Consider the following 15,875-nt stretch of genomic DNA (forward strand, 5'->3'; position numbering starts at 1 on the left):
TCATTAAGATTTTGATTTGTATTTCCCTGATGATTAGTGATGTTGAACATTTTTTCATGTGTTGGTTGGGCATCTGGATGTCTTCTTTGGAGAAGTGTCTATTTATGTCTTTTGCCCATTTCTTTACTGGATTATTTGTTTTTTGGGTGTTGAGTTTGATAAGTTCTTTCTAGATTTTGGATACTAACCCTTTATTTGAAATGTTGTTTGCAAATATCTTCTCCCATTCCATTTGTTGCCTTTTAGTTTTGCTGATTGTTTCCTTAGCTGTGCAGAAGCTTCATTATTTGTTGGGTTGTCTTCTTAGGCCATCTCTTTCCTTATGGTCCTAAGATAGCTGCCTCATTCTGCTTGACAAACTCAAACCCAGAGTTGCCTGGAAAAAAAGGTTGGGGGATGGAAAGGGTTTTCACCCAAGTGTCTTTTTTTCATCATCCAGAAGCTCCCCAGCAATTTAGTCTCTTGTCTTACTGGCAAGGAGAATGGAAATTGCCACAATTGGCTTAGACCAGAGCTTTCCAAGCCTGGTGTTGAGAATCTTTTTCACATATCTTTTGGAAGGAGCTTTTCTCCCCTTGCCTTTTGGTTATCTGCTATAATTAAGATAGGTAAGGTTTTCTAGACAGGCTGGTTTCATATCATTGAGTTGTTGCTATTCAGTACTTCAGATCAGCTAGTATTTGTTGAAATCCTACTCTGTGTCATCAACTGTGCTAGATCCTAGAATACAACAGTGAATAAAAGCTTAGAGTTTGGTATGGAAGTATGCTTAAGCAGAAGAGTGCTACATAGAATCGTGCACTGTAGTTCATTTGTATTGTGGGTTTAATACTGCTGTTTAAATCTTTGCTTTTATGGGAAAGGCATGTTAAGTTGTAAAATCATGCTTATATTCAATTTGTAAGTGATGTTTTAGAACACAACCCGTCCATAAGTTGACCCTTCCTTTCTGTGTTATGTGGTACTAACCTGCTTTATTATAGAAGTACTTGATAGGGGCGCCTGGGTGGCTTAGTTAAGCATTCAACTCTTGATTTTGGCTCACGTCATGATCTCATGGTTGTGAAATCAAGCGCCATGGTCAGGCTCCATGCTGGGAGTGGAGACTGCTTGGGATTCTCTCCCTCTCCCTCTTCCTCTTCCTCTCCCCTGCTCTCACGATCTCTCTCTTCTCTCTCTCTCTCAAAAAAAAAAAAAATAATAATAATAATAATAATGCATGATAAACCTAAATTACACTGCTCATTTGAGTTACTTATAGCTAAAACTGTATTGTATTTTTCTGAAGCATGATGTTGGAATTTTCCAGTTAATGTACCAAAGGTTGTAATATTAATGCATTTAGTTTAAGAGCCCAGCTGGAATGTTTTGTCAAATATTATTTTGTAGTTTGGTTCTGATTTTTTAAAACGGTTATAAGAATGCAGTGATAGTGTTAACAGCAATATTTGTCCAACATTTGGGGTACTTTTTATGGTGCTTGGAGAGGAGAAATGAAGATGAGAAGGAGAGGATTTGGAGTGGTAGAAAGAAAAAATATGCTGTCAGTATTGCTGATTTTGTGAAGACTAGGAAATGACCACTTTTTGACATTTTGTACAAACTCAAAAGTAATCTTAAATTTTGTCTTATGAGTATATTTATCAAAAGCATATGTACACTATTATTTCTGTAAAGCAATTCTTACATAGGAGTGAATGGTCGATGTCCTAAAACGTCGGAGTCAAAGATGACTATAATATCCTTAGTTCGTGTTTGTCACTGATGGGTTATGTATGGTTAGTGATCTTTTAAGTACCCCAGTGGTTTATTTATTTTTTAAACATTTATCTAATTCTCTTTAGAGAGAGAGCATGCGAGAGACAGCGAGCTCGTGAGCAGGAGAGAGACAGAAGATAAGGGAGAAAGAGAGAATCCCAAACAGGCTCTGTGCTATCAGTGCAGAGTCCGACTTGGAGCTCGATCCTCCCACCGTGGGATCATGACCTGAGCTGAAATCGAGTCAGCCACTCAACCGATTCAGCCACCCAGGTGCCCAGTACCCCAGTGGTTTAAAGTTTAACAACTTTTGGGGTGCCTAGGTGGCTCAGTCGGTTAAGCGTCTGACTAGATTTCAGCTCAGGTCATGATCTCCTGGTTTCAGGAGTTCAAGTCCCACATCACTTTCAGCCCTGACAGTGTAGAGCCTGCTTGGGAATCTCTTTCTCCTTCTCTTTCTGCTCCTCCCCTAATCATGCTGTCTCTGTCTCTCTCAAAATAATTTTTAAAAAAGTTTAACAACTTTAATAATTTTGAGAACCGTGAGGGATCTGTACATTTTGGTGGCAAATAAAGGTATTTTGTAAAGATAATGTGGGATTAAAATGCACTTTTCACATTTGTTTGCCCATATTTACCAACTTTGAAATTCTAACATTAGCTCAATCATAAAACATTAGAATATATCTAGAAAGGTTTGTTTTTCACTTATTCTATCATTAAGAAGCTCTGATATGTTTTTAAAAGAATTATTTTTTCTTCAATGTGTTTTCCAGCACTAACAGGCTTGAAAATTTCAGACACATAATTTTTGATGAAAGTATTATCATACTTGTTTAGTATTCAGTTTTGACTGGATCTTTGTGGTTGTTAAACCCAAGTTCATAGTGCTAAAAGCCTGTGGTATATTACCTTGTAAGTTAAGTGATCAAAGCTGCACATGTTTACTGATCTCTGCTTATAGGACTGTAGCACTATATTGCAAAGGTTAGGGAAAGCTTTAGTTTATTCACACAGTTTTAGTTTGTAAAAAGTGATTTGCAGACCTGTACTGTGAAGCATATCCTGTCCTTTGATTAATCTTTTATTTACCTCTTAGTAGTAAGGTCACATTTACTTGGTTTTCATTAGTTGGTCTTAGATTCAATCTTTAGACAGTTATATTTTTTTGTCATTTATTTCTGCATTGAGAGGATGGAGGGAGGATAGAAAATTCAGGCAGGATCTTGGACTTTGAAGGTGGCGTATTTCCAGATTCTTTAATTATGTATTTTTCTTTTTATTAACTTTAGACTTAGCCTAAAGCTTCAGTTATTTTTTTTCACACCAAGGAAATGGTGTTGTAATAAATAGTGCTGTAATAAACAATGGTGGGTAAGTGGTTCACATGTTAATTTTATTTGATCCATTGGAAATAACCTGGTAGAATTAGAATCAAGCCATGTATTTTTAAACATAGTCATTTTGATGGATTGTTTTAACCTTTAGGAGAATAGGTTAATCTGAGCTTTGCTTAATATAAGTGATTGCCTTCCTTCTTTTCTTCCACACACACCATTTGGGAAGAATGGAGTTGTTGGCAAAGAGGGGCTTTCGGGGAAAATATTTGTCATTTCTAAAATGGAAATACAATGCATTTATTTTTTGATTATATAAGGGAAATTTTTTAAGACTGTGAACATCTCAGAAAAACAAAATCCTGGGGTGCCTGGGTGGCGCAGTTGGTTAAGCGTCCGACTTCAGCCAGGTCACGATCTCACAGTCCGTGAGTTCGAGCCCCGCGTCGGGCTCTGGGCTGATGGCTCAGAGCCTGGAGCCTGTTTCCGATTCTGTGTCTCCCTCTCTCTCTGTCCCTCCCCCGTTCATGCTCTGTCTCTCTCTGTCCCAAAAAATAAAATAAACGTTGAAAAAAAAAAGAAAAAGAAAAAGAAAATCCTAAACAGTGTATCTCCATTCCTGCCCTCTTTTCTCTAAGTGATATTCTAAGAGTTGTATAGTCCTGTCAGTACCCTGAAAAATGTTAGGGGCCAGTTAAGTTGTAGGTAACCAGTGCGTTGCGAAGACAGTAAAAGCTCTTAAATGCAGACAAAGCATTGCTAATTGCTTTCAGGGTCAGTCTGTCTTTAGTTGGACCATGAAAGATTTAGCATGGTCCTATGGCAGCCTGTCTGCTGAGTGGAGACTCTTGTCTTTAAGAAAGCCTGCTATCTGATATGCTAGACAGTTTCAGGTTGCCCAGTTTACATGAATTCAGTCATTATTGCCAAGAGTATTAAACCTCAGTGTGACACAAATGATACTTCTAAATGCACTTGAAGACAAAGGCATTTTGACCTTGCAGTGGGACATAGGTAGTGTTCATGCAGCTTAAAATTTTTCCTTTTACAATATGAAACAGAATACCTTGCTATTTGAAGTTTCAGTTAAAAGATACATTCAACAAAATTATTTGCAAGATCTCTAAGTAAACAACACACTTCTTTAAATAGATTTAAATTTTTCATTGTTTCCCTCTTCCAGATTTGTGAATTTTGTCTCTTAAGGCAGCAGGGGAACTGAATGTCAGGGGTCACATAGTTGTAACCCATCCCCTGGGCTTAGACCAAGTGATGCGATTCATTCCTGACCCCTCCAGTTCCTGATATTCTAGGGGAAAGCTTGACTGAAATGAAAACTGCTTACAGAGATTTTGTGATAAAAGTGAAAATAGGGATATTAGCTGGGTGGTCAAATATAGTTTTGCCGAAGTAGGGGTTTGAATGTTGTAGAATTATAGATTTTAGTGTTGCTTCTAGCTGCTCCTGCTTTTCCAGTTTAAGATGTGATTTTTTTTTTTCAAAAATCTAAGCTGATACAGAAATTTTACACGTGAGTAACTTTTTCCACAGAACTGCTATTATCTTTGCAAAGTTGAAAATATGCAAAATGGAAAACTTCTTTGGGCAGAGGTTGGGAAAATGGTAAAGCAGTAGGTTAAAGTACTTTAGAATTTTCATTGACTTTACATTGAAAATGTATAGTTTTACACAGGACCTAGTTTTAGTATTGCTTCTCTATGTTTCTTTTAGTCTAAATAAGTTCTTTTTTTTTTAACAGATTTATGAAAATATGCATCAGTTTAATACTGTCTTGGAATTCATGAGATGGAAGCATAGGTCAAAGCTGTTTGGAGAAAATTGGAAGTACAGTTTTATCTAGCCACATCTCTGAGGTAAGAAAAAGACTTTTAAGAAAATAATTAGAATTATATGAAAATTCTCATTTTCTTAACAGTTGAAAATAGTCCTTCTGTATCAACAGTAATTTCTGACTGGATGTTGGAAAGAGATGATGATGCCCATGCATTCTGTCTGGATAGTACGGATAATGTTGGGCAGCATCCATAGCAAATATAAGTAATTTTTCAAATCTAAGTTTCCTGAGTTTATTTATTTTTAAAGTTTATTTTTATTTATTTTGAGCTAGAGATAGAGAGCAAGTGGGGGAGGGTCAGAGAGAGAGGGAGATAGAATCCCAAGCAGGCTCCATGCCCTCAGCACAGAACCCCAAGTGGGGCTCAAACTCACAAACTGTGAGCTTATGACCTGAGCTGAAATCAAGAGTCAGACATTTAACTGACTGAGCCACCCAGGCACCCTAAGTTTTCTAAGCTTAAGGAAACATTAAAATTAATGTTTTATTGTCTTATTGATCTCTTCATTTTGTCATTTGTTTACATACAACAAATATTTTTGTACATCATGTTTCAAGTCTTAGCATATTGTAAGGGAGATACCATAAAAAAAGCAAAGTATTGCCTTTTTTATTCTTTTTGTTTGTTTCTTTAGAGAGACAGAGAGAGAGCACATGTGCATGGGATAGGGGCAGAGAATGAGAGAGAATCCCAAGCAGGCTCTATGCTCAGTGTGGAGCCTGACGAGGGGCTTGATCCCACGAACCTCAAGATCATGACTGAGCTGAAATCAAGAGTTGGATGCTCAACCGACTGAGTGACCCAGGCATCCCTATTCTTATTTTTAAAAATTAATTTTTTTAAGGTATTGCATTTTTTAAAAGAGCAGTTTTTAAAGAAAAAAAATACTGTTCTGTTCATATTACATCTTTTGCTATAGTTTTAAATACTAAGCAAGATTTAGTAAAAAATGTTGAAAATATTCCTTCAGGTATAATTCTGACACTGTTACTGAAGGATGTATCTTATTTTAATGGAGTTACTGCTCAGTGAATTGGGATCAATGAAGAAATTTATGAAGCAGAATTTGATGGTTTCATGTTAACAAATAACCATCAGTATGGTAATGTCCTTAGAGAAATACCTTTCAGTGAGGTAATAAGTTACCTCATAATATAAAACTAGCTAGTTTTGGTGCTTTTATTAAAGTTCTTTTCAGCTCTTAGTTGATGACTGATTTAGGACTTTGCAATCAATATTTAGAAATATTCCAACATTTTATATTGAAAATTAAGTACTCACTGTTTTGTGATTATACATTGTGTAACTGGAAAACATTACATTATTGAGGAAGGAAAGCATTCACATTAAGAAAAGGCTTTGTGATTAAGCTCTTATCAAGTTTTCTCTTTTTAAAAAAATTTTTAGTGGTTTTTTTTTGAGAGAGAGAGATACCTGACCTGAAGTTGGTTGTTTAACTGACTGAGCCATCCAGGCACCCCTCAAGTTTTCTCTTTAACATAAATCTAGTTAAGCTCTCAAATTAATATTTTTACTATTAAAATGTATATTAAAGGTGTTTTTAATGTTTATTTATTTTTGAGCGAGAGCAAGAGCATGAGAGGGAGAGGGGCAGAGAAAGAGGAGTACAGAGGATCCCGAGCCTGCTCTGCGCTGACAGGGAGCCCAGTGCAGGGCTTGAACCCATGAACTGTGAGATCATGACCTGAGCTGAAGTCCAACTCTCAACTGACTGAGCCACCCAGGCACCCCAAAAAATATATATATTTTGAAGATCCCTCTATCATTCTTATCTCACAATAGTGACAACAGTGTTTCTCAAAGTATGGAATGTGTGCTGCCAGTACTGTTCAGGATGATTTTAGGTCTTAACACAGGTGAATTTTTAAAAATATTTTCAGGGGTGCCTGGGTAGCCCAGTCAGTTAAGCGTCCGACTTTGGCTCAGGTCATGGTCTATGCTGACAGCTCAGAGCCTGGAGCCTGCTTTGGATTGTAATGTCTCTTTCTCTGACCCTCCCATGCTCACATGCATGCCTGCACACACACTTTCTTTCTCTCTCTCAAAAATAAACATCAAAAATAAATAAGTAAATAAAAATATTTTCAGAGTTTTATATTTATTTTGATAACTTCTGATTCATAACAAGTACTGTCGACTTTTCCATGTAATATTGTGACAGTATGTTCGGACTGTGACTCAGAAACTCAAGTTAATCATATCTTACATTTACAGGAGTAAAATTACTTTGTTCTTTATAAGGTCCCTCAATTGATTTATTTTATTTACTTTCTTCTTGATCTCCACTCTCCTTTTGTCTCCTCCTGCCATAGGAAAGCAGTCTCATTTGTTTGCTATATGTCTTTGAATATGTCTTTGGTGTGTGTGTATGTATGTATTTAATTGACTTAGGTTTGGCTACATATAGTCTGCCCCTTTTTTTCCAGTTTTCTTCACCACTAGAAAGTTAAAATCTCTTTGTTGCTGTGTATATGCTTGCTCACTGGTATTTACATTTAGGATCCCATAGTGTATTGCACCCTATTCTGCTGCTTTAAAGAGGCAATACGCTCTTGTTAAAGTGCAGGCTGTGGAGCCACATTGTTTTAGTTTGAGTCCTGACTGCACCACTTCTTAGTTTGGGCTCCTTTGAAAGTAGAGCCTGAGAAAAGGACTTACGACTAGGTAGTTTATTTGCGAGGTGATCCAAAGAAGCAGAAATGGGAGAAAGGGAAAGGTGAGAGAAGTTACATAAAGTGTGGTAAGGAGCTGGTTATCACTATGGGTAATCCTGGGGACCCTCGGAATGCGCCGTAGTATTGTCCCATCAAAGGACAGGGAGCTTGGACATTTATCCACTGACTTTCATCATCTTTTTTTTTTTTTTTTTTGAGGTTTTTGTTATTTGAGGGATCTCTACACCCAACAAGGGGCTGTAACTTATGACCCTGAGATCAAGAATCAGATGCTCTTCTGACCTAGCAAGCCCGGTGCCCCAATGACTTTTCATCTTCTGTTAGTTGAAGATTGCTCCTGGAGCTTTAACTCTAGCGTTTGTATGGCTGTGCCTGCATATTGCTGAGCCGTCTTCTTTAAGTTTGGAGAAAACCCTAAGGAGCAAAACAGCAGTGCCTTGGCTTATACTTGGTATCAGATGCTGTCAGGCAGTGCATAGAGCTGTCCACCATAGCTATAATGAGGCCGGTAGGGTAAGGGGATGTGTTGCCAGCACCACAAGTGTTTGCTATAGCCTGTTTTTATTTCTCAGATTGCCTCATGTTCCATTAAGCCCACTTTGTCTGCTTCAAATTGGAGGCTGGTTGTAATCGCTAAAAGAAATCTCCAAAACAAGAAGGTTAGTGGACCAAGCTGTAATCCCCAATCCTGTAGCTGATCCTGAGGCCATAATTGATACTCCTCATGAGGTGATCTGTAAACCTTGGGATAGTGGTGCTGGCGGGACGATATACTGTGGGCAAGGAAGACAAACGCATATCTGGAGTGTCAGTTCTATACCCGCATGTGTCAGTGGCAGTGATTAGGCCACCTTCAGTAAGGAAGAACCCATGCTGTTGGGCCTCTGTAAAGCCTTCCTGTCTGTCACTGTGGCTCCTCCATTCATGACCCTGTTGGTCAAGCATTGAGGTGGCCCAGAGCAAAAGCTCACTGCAGTCAAGTGACAAGTTATTCCATCTATAGTTGGGAATGTAGTTAAATGCACCTCATTGTTAAATGCACCAAAGCATTGTTGGTGTTTTGTGGTGGGCATTAACGTAAGATATAAAGGTTGGCACTTTGGGCTCTTCTAGAACCATCAACATGCTTCTTCTCCAGGTTCCTTCTCTTTTATTTTCCACTTTTGCTCCTTCCATCACCCTACCCAATCAGCCATACCATTCACCACTCCTAAGGAGTCCATGTTTTTTCTTGTTTGGTCACTTCTCTCTTTGCCATGCCCACTGAGAGAATTTCTGCCTCCTCATTGTCTTCAGAGTCATCCAAGTAGGGCTGTAGAGCAGTAGTCATTTTTTATCTGTCTTTGTCAGCCAGGACCCAGGTTTTTCTTTTTTGTCATTGGTTACCAGGAACCCACCATAAAGTTGTTGGTGTGAGCATAAGTAAAGACATCTGTTGTGATAAGAGTAGGTGACATGAGGTTCTGGACTTGTATTTACTAGTGCCCTCTACCACTGCCTAGGTACTATTACAAAAATACCATTTCTATCATATAATAGCTTGCTGCTTCACCTGACCTTGTGAATCATGGATGGGTAGCTCTGGTCACTAAATCCTTGATGTTCCATAGTTGGGTTCTCTACTGGGGCCCAATGGCATGCCAGGAGCTACAGTTTTCATACAGTGTTATGAAGTCATATCCTTGCCTCAGAAAATCTAGGGGTCTGTGCTCCAACTCTCCTATTGGAACTTGTCAGAGAATCTACCACAGATTATTTCTTGTACCTTTGAGTCTGAGCATCAGGGCAGCTTGTGTTGGAGCTTGATCTGCTGAGAGCCTCTTCTCTGCATCCTAATCAAAACTGGCAGCCTTCTATGTCACCCCAAAATTTTAAAAAAGTTTGTTAATGTACAGTCATCTTCCACTGAGCATTAATTCTCAATTAGGATATAAAAGGATTCACCAAAGATGGAGTTCCTCAAGGGAAGGTGCAGGACAAAGGTCATGATAAGGAATGCAAAGTACCCTTCTCAATGGGTCCTGTTCAGTGGCTCTTCAGTGGTTGTGGAGCTGTTCATGTTTGAGTTACTTAGGAGAAAAGCAGTAACTGATAAGCACATCAACTGCCCGCACTATAGAAACCCAGGGATGCTCCCCTTTCTTCACATTGACAGATTGTCGTCGTAATGGTGGTATCCTCTTTGAGCTGCTGTGACAGTGTCTTTGGGGCTGCAGTCCTGCATCAGTGTCCTTTTTGGCAGCTCCGGTACTTGGACATCTGTGAGTGTTCTTCTTTACTGAGAGGACAGACACCATCCTGGGGTCTCGTGTGTGCACTGTCACCCACTGTCTTCTGTTAGCTCTGCCTAAGTAGAAGCCACCTGTTCTCATTTTGAGCTTAGCCTTTCCTCTGGTTGCAGAGTTCCTTTTAAAACAAACTGCATTTTATTTTGCGCCCACTTATGGGGGTCTTGGGTTCCCTAAGCACTCATTTAGTTCTGGCTGTAGGTATCTGTTCATTGGCAAACCGGTCAGCATGGGAAGGCAGAATTGTTTCTGTCCTGTTGACTGATAACAGAGGAGTCAACAAATTGTTAGTGATTTCTTGGCACTCTGGGAGGAGTCCTCAGTGCTTCCAGGCACCGGCAGCTGGGAGATTCTTTAGCAAGGTAGCAGATCTGTTAGATCTAGCAGCTTTTTGAAACCCTGCATTGCAGAAAAGCAGTTATAGCTCCAGGCTTGGAAAAAAGATGTGCTCTGCCCTTACTGTTGGTATCTCCCTGGACACCACTGAAAATTTAGTCTTATTCCTACTCTGTGCTGTAGAGAAATCTAGAACTCATCCTGTAGATAATCTGTGGACCTTGCCCTCAGGCTCTTTGCATATTATGCTACCCACCCCCTTCAAAGGGAGGCAGAACGTTTATTCCCATTGTCTTAAATTAGGACTGCCCTCTCATAACTAAGATACCATTCTTCTTATTTTTTTTTTTTAATGTTTATTTTTGAGAGAGAAAGAGAGTGAACAGGGAAGGGGCAGTGAGAGAGGGAGACACAGAATCTTAAGCAGGCTCCGGGCTCCAAGCTATCAGCACCGAGCTTGACACGGGGCTCGAACTCACAACTGTGAGATCGTGACCTGAGCTGAGGTCAGACGCTTAATCGACTGAGCCACCCAGGTGTTCCAAGATACCATTATTCTTAATTTAAGTTGGTGGATACACTCCTGAGTTAACTTATTTGGTCATTCTCCATTTTGGATACTTTTGGGTTTGGGTTGCTGTCTATGTTATTGCAGCTATATATGATACTGTGGGGAGAGCATGCCACAAGATTTCCAGTAGCATCTTTTCATATTCTGTAGTGACAATTCCTATCCTTACCCTCCATCTGAAATACTTGCTTCCTGTTCTCCTGTCTTATATTTTCACCTGCTTGTGAGGTATTTCCAATCTTAAGTATCTCAGAAATTCCAGTTTAACTCGAGCTCATCAGTTTCCTCCCTTTTCTCCCTTTCTTCCACCCCTTCCTTGCTCCTTCCCACCCAGTCTTTGTTTGTAAGGGACTAATAAGGAGGTCTGATAAGCTCATACTATATAAAATCTTGAACAATGTACACCAGAGCCTGGGCTCCTCCTCACTGCCTCCCACCCCACTGCCTTCTTTACCACCCTCCCCTCCATCCCATTTCCAGCCCGTTGACCACCACTTTATAGTCAGGTTATGGTGTATTTAGGTATTCTACTTCCTCTTGAGTTAATTCTAGTATTTAATGCCTTTCTTTAAAAAAATCATGCTTCATTTTCAGGTTTATTCTTATAAAATTATGCATAATGAGAATACTTGCCTCATTAGTACAACTTTTATTTTTTTATTTTTTTAATGTTTATTTTGTTTTTGAGAGAGACAGAGAGAGAGAGAGAGAGAGAGAGAGAGAGACAGTGCAAGTGGGGGAGGGGCAGAGAGAGGGGGAGACACAGAATCCAAAGCAGGCTCCAGGCTCTGAGCTGTCAGCACAGAGCCCAATGTGGGGCTCGAACTCCCGAACCGCGAGATCATGACCTGAGCCAAAGTTGGACGTTTAACCGACTAAGCCATCCAGACACCCCGAGAATACTTGCCTCGTAAAGTTAGTAAGAAGATTAAATGAATTAATATATGTAAAGTATGTAGAATATATTAAATTTCTTATTTCATAGTACTAAAAAAATGTATGATGGGGCACCTGGGTGGCTCATTCTATTAAGTGTCTGACTATTGATTTCGGCTCAAGTCATGATCTCACAGTTTGTGGGATCAAGCCCTGCATGAACACAGAGCCTGCTTGGGATTCTCGCTCTCCCTCTCTCTCTCTGCTCCTCCTTCACTCACACACACACACTCTGTCTCTCTCAAAATAAATAAAGATAAACTTTTTTTTTTTTTTTTTTTAAAGTATGATAAGAGGGTCACCTGGGTGGCTCAGTCGGTTGAGCATCTGACTCTAGGTTTCGGCTCAGGTCGTGATCTCGCAGCTTCATGGGTTTGAGTCCTGCATCAGGACCCAGTACAGAGCCTGCTTGGAACACTCTCTCTCTCTCTCTCTCTCTCTCTCTCTCTCTCTCTCTCTCTCCTCTCTCTCTCTCTCTCTCTCTCTCTCTCATCCCCCCCACCCTCTCTGCCCCTCCCGGACTTGCCCTGTGTCTGTATCTCTCAAAATAAAGGAAAGTGTGATAAGTAAAAACTAATAAACTTAGAGCTAAGATAATTCAAAACATGAAATAAGCCCGAAATATTTTAGGAAGAGGGCTTTTGAATATATGGAGATTCCCCTATTTCATGACTTGGATCTAAATTTCTTTTCTCTGATTATCTAGAAATCACCAGAGGTGATTATGGGAGTGAAGTTCCTTAGCTAGTACTTGGATAGAGGTAAGATAGAGATTACTGGATTGGTAGTTACTGGCTATAACTGTAAGGTTTGGAGATGCATTTTTAGATGCCAGCATACTTATAAAGAATATTAAAGTATGTTATGTGGTTTTTATAGTGAATTTAACTCCTCAATTATGTTTCTCTTAAGAGATTAATATAATTTTTTATTCCTTTTATTCATTTATTGAGCATTTATTGCTTTGTTTAGTTATGTGCCAGAAAATGGAGATTACAGATGCTTCAAGATAAGTCAAAAACTCACCCGACTATATAAGTCTTTTAATGGGAGGAATCATGTCTGTTTCATTTACTGTTGTGTAATCAGCATAGAGCACATACCAAGGGATTAATAAATAGTTTTTAAATGAATGTTAGCCAAGAGCTGTGAAGCAACTATGGTCAATGTTCTGGGTGCGCTGGAAGTAGAGATGGGACCTCACTCAGCCTGCTGAGGAAGGATCGGGGATTGCCTGCCAGGATTTCTTGTGGACCAATTCTTGAAGAATAAATTAGGCTCAACCTGGTGAAGCACAGAGGCTGTGCAAAGGAATGGAAGTCTGGAGGGAATGCCTATAGAGAGAGCGCTACTGTGATTTCAGTACAGTTAGAGCGTTGGAAGGGTGTGGAGGAGGAGGAGGAGGATATTCGAAAGGCTGGCAGAGGCCAGGTTATGACACTTCTTCTGGTGTCTTGCTAATTCTACCCTATTAAAATGAGAATATTCATAGATTTTTAAAGCAGAGAGCATGACAAGGTCATTTGGTTCTAGAAGTTAGCATTTTATTAAATGTGACCATTTACTAGGCTGTATAGCAAATTGTAATACATTTTAAAATATAAATAAATAGTTTTAAAACATTTTAAATAATCGTATCAGCCATAGTTTTTGCCAACAAGTGCACGTAACTAAAAATGAATAGCAAACAGTATATACACACCCATGTTTGGAAATTTTAAAACAGACTTCTGTAAATCCCACAGCTCAAAAATAAAATGACAGTACAAATCAGAAAACATCTAGAACTTAACAATAAAGCAAACTTGGATGTTAATACTTGTCTGACACATTGAGGCCTTAAATACTCAAATTCAAAAAATTAAAAGTATTAATAAGCTAAGTATCTAACCTAAATTAGGAAAAGAACAACAGAATAAATTCAAGAGAAGTAAACAGATGATGAAGATAAAAGCCAGCACTTGCTATTTAGCCCTTGTATTGTTCCATATGCTTTACAGGGATTATTTCATTTAATCTTTATAACCTTGTGGGGTAAGTACGGTTATTATTCCCACTTTATAGATGAGAAGACTGAGTCACAGAGAGAAGCTTATGCAAGCTTCTATGTAATAAGTGATAGAATTGGGGTTTTAAATTATATTTTAACATATATAGGAAAGGATTACAAAAGCCAAAAATTGGTTCTTGAGAAGGCTGATAAAATAAATCATTTAAATGGTCAAGAAAAACCCAGAAAACACAAATAGTATTGGGTATGTAAACAGGGGGGCACGTGACTTCAAATACAGAAGAGATTTTTTTTTAAATCAGAGAATACTTTATGTCAATAAATTTTATAATTTAAATAAAATGACAGTTTTCTTTTTAAAAGGTAACTTAGTAGGGGCGCCTGGGTGGCTTAGTTGGTTAAGTGTCCGAGTCTTAATTTCTGCTCAGGTCATGATCTCATGATTCATGAGATCGAGCCCCACATTGGGCTCTGTACTGACAGAGCAGAGCCTGCTTAGGATTTTCTCTCTCCCTCTCTCTGCCCCTCCCCTGCTCGCTCGTGCTCTCTCTCTCTCTCTCTCTCTCCCAAGATAAATAAAATAAACATTAAAAGAAAAAAGTAACTTAATAGCGGTACCTGCGTGGCTCAGTGGGTTAAACGTCTGACTCTTGATTTCAGTTCAGGTCATGATCTCAAAGTTCATGAGACTGAGCCCCATGTCGGGCTTTGCACTGGTGCCATAGGGCCTGCTTGGGATTCTCTCTCTCTCTCTCTCTCTCTCTCTCTCTCTCTCTCTACCTCTCTACCTGTCCCCAGCTCCGATGCTCGTTCTCACTCTCTCTTTCTCTCTCTCAAAATAAATAAATAAACTTAAAAGAAATTTAAAAGATTTTATTTGTAAGCAATCCCTACACCCAATGTGGGTCTCAAACTCAACCCCCAAATCAAAAGAGCCACATGCTATACTATCTGAGCCAGCCAGGCACCTCTTGGCCCAGATGATTTTATCTTATTTTTATTTCTTTGTTTTTATTTCTTTTGAGAGAGGAAGAGAGAAGGCAGTGAGCAGAAGAGGGCCAGAGAGAGGGAAAGAGAGAATCCCAAGCAGGCTCCATACTGTCTGCACAGAGCCAGATGCGGGGCTCAAATCCATGGACCCGTGAGATCATGGCCTGAGCCGAAATCAAGAGTTGGGAGTCTCAACTGACAGAGCCACCCAGGCGCCACATTGGCCCAGATGATTTTAAAACTGAGTTCTATCAAACTCAAACTATTCTATCAAACTATTCTAGTGGTAAATATGTCCAAATTTATACGTATTGATCCAGAGAACAGCAAAATAAAGCAAGTTCCTCAACTTATTCTGTGTGGCTAGTATAACTTTTATACCAAAACCAGACATGGATAATGTGATAGGCCAGTCTTGCTTATGAATACAGATGTAAAACATAACAAAATTCTAGCAAAACAAATCCGAGAGTATATTTAAACATAATCATATCAGGGCGCCTGGGTGGCTCAGTCGGTTGAGCGTCCGACTTCAGCTCAGGTCATGATCTCACAGTCTGTGAGTTCAAGCCCCGCGTCAGGCTCTGTGCTGATAGCTCAGAGCCTGGAGCCTGCTTCAGATTCTGTGTCTCCCTCTCTCTCTGCCCCTCCCCTGCTCATGCTCTGTCTCTCTCTGTCTCAAAAATAAAATTAAAAAAAAAAAATAAACATAATTATATCTACAATACTGCAGTACCATTCTGATAATACTTACCCAACGTCAGCATCAGGTATAAGGGCACAGTCCCCCAACAAGACTGCCCTCACTTGTGGGACGCCTGGGTTAAGCATCTGACTTTGGCTCAGGTCGTTATCTCGTAGTTTGAGTTCAAGCCTTACATTGGGTGGTGTGCTAACAGCTAAGAGCCTGGAGCCTGTTTCAGATTCTTTGTCTCCTTCTCTTTCTGCCCCTCCCCCACTCGTGCTCACTCTCTCTCAAAAATAAAGAAACATTTAAAAAACAAACAAAAAAAAGACTGCCCTTTCTTGAGATGCCAGTAACAAGTCTGGAACTGCAAATCCCAGAGGATTCCCTGATCCCCTCAGACTTTGTTTA

At 39.4% G+C, this 15,875-nt stretch overlaps 1 protein-coding gene across 5 annotated transcripts in view; it reads left to right on the forward strand.

The window, feature by feature from the left end:
• The window catches only part of BMPR1A (bone morphogenetic protein receptor type 1A), a 137,381-nt gene that overhangs the window by 74,593 nt on the left and 46,913 nt on the right, over positions 1–15,875 (forward strand). For 4 of the 5 annotated variants that reach the window (XM_042961284.1, XM_042961283.1, XM_042961286.1 and 1 more), the window contains one exon: positions 4,855–4,969. The gene's annotated coding sequence lies outside the window, so the exon portion shown is untranslated. Of the gene's footprint in view, positions 1–4,854; positions 4,970–12,484; positions 12,540–15,875 lie in introns of all 5 variants that reach the window. The other variant, XM_042961287.1, reaches the window with a different exon arrangement.

This window comes from Panthera tigris, chromosome D2 (assembly GCF_018350195.1).
Source record: "Panthera tigris isolate Pti1 chromosome D2, P.tigris_Pti1_mat1.1, whole genome shotgun sequence".
Lineage (NCBI taxonomy): Eukaryota > Metazoa > Chordata > Mammalia > Carnivora > Felidae > Panthera > Panthera tigris.